General features: G+C 42.6%; 1 protein-coding gene across 1 annotated transcript in view; it reads left to right on the forward strand.

Annotated features, from left to right (window-relative positions):
• Positions 1-683: 683 nt before the first annotated feature.
• The window catches only part of si:ch1073-357b18.4 (uncharacterized protein LOC797129 homolog), a 7,129-nt gene continuing 6,426 nt past the window's right edge, over positions 684-1,386 (forward strand). The window contains exons 1-2 of the mRNA XM_034200031.1: positions 684-782; positions 1,334-1,368. The gene's annotated coding sequence lies outside the window, so the exon portion shown is untranslated. The remainder of the gene's footprint in view (positions 783-1,333; positions 1,369-1,386) is intronic.

The raw sequence follows: 1,386 nt of genomic DNA on the forward strand, positions 1-1,386 counted from the left end.
GATGTTCCACAGCACTGCTGGCAACATATTCTGTGGACAGATGGAAACCAAAGTTGAGTTGTTTGGAAGGAACACACAACGCTATGTGTGGAGAATCCAAAGGGTTCACATAATTTTCCTTGCAACTGTAATACATTATTTAATATATATTATATATTTACATATGTATATTTATATAGTCTTAAAGTTACAACCGGCCCTTTGAGTGCAACCATAATGCTAATGTGGCCCGCAATGAAATTGAGTTTGACACCCCTGCTTTATTGCTCCATGCCCTGCGTGTGACGTCACTGTCACAGTTTCCAGCAGCAAATCTGTGCGGAGAGCTGCGCAGCCGCTCTGCGTCAGCAGGAGAGGACAGCGCAGCCATTTCTCTACCCCTCACGAACAAAAAACCTCCAGCGGGGGTTTGTGAGGGTCTTTCACCCAAATAACTTCCCCGACGTGCGGGAATCATGAAGTGAGCAGCACATACCGAGGCGCAGCTCGATCCCGGCGCTACAAACTTTCTCCCAAATGTAACGCCTGCGCAGGCGACATACACACGCTCGGTCTTTTTTCTTCCCTGTTGTTTTCTGTCAGAAATGGAGGGACATCTGCAAGGCAGCTGCGGGGACATCGTGATCCTGCATGTGAAAACGGAAAGCGGTGGATGAGAACACGTCTGCGCTGGTTCTGAGCAGCCGAGGCTCGCCTGCGCCTTGCGGAGATTCCGCATGCCGAGGCGGGGAGCAGACTGCCGAGGAGCCGGGAGAGAACACCGCTGCTCCGGGTCTGCTTGTGTGAGTGCTGCTGGGCATACTCTTTCCCTTTTTAATGCACAATTTAGAAACAATAATTCAATACGTGGGGTTTCTGATTAAGAGGACACACTACAGGTGGATAGTGTCCACATCTGAATATTTAATTCATTCTTGGGGGAAATTGGGGTTCATGACAGATTAATATACATCGTACGGCAGTTATACTAACAATACATATGTAAATGTGTATAAGAGCTAATATATAATTATAATATATAGCCTACTTATAAATACTTTATAGATTTTTTTTATTATTATAGTATTAATGAAGATATTAATGCTGAAAACCACCTAAAAATGTACAAAAGAAAGTATGGATATTACTTAGATGATTAATTACATCAAGACATATATTTATAAAAAATTGCTCAGTTGCCTACAATTCTTAAAAGCCATACACTTCCTATGCAAATCATGCTAATATAATACCAACTTTGGGTGAATCTAGTAAAAATCTACAATCCTTTTTAAATCTGTTATATATCTGTTATATGATAATAATGTGCCTCTTACACCTGTTTTCCTTTTAGACCCGGTGAGAACAGACCGCTTCTTCACCACATCGGGGGACGGAAAGACGTAC

Source organism: Gymnodraco acuticeps, unplaced genomic scaffold (genome assembly GCF_902827175.1).
Source record: "Gymnodraco acuticeps unplaced genomic scaffold, fGymAcu1.1, whole genome shotgun sequence".
Taxonomy (NCBI): Eukaryota; Metazoa; Chordata; class Actinopteri; order Perciformes; family Bathydraconidae; genus Gymnodraco; species Gymnodraco acuticeps.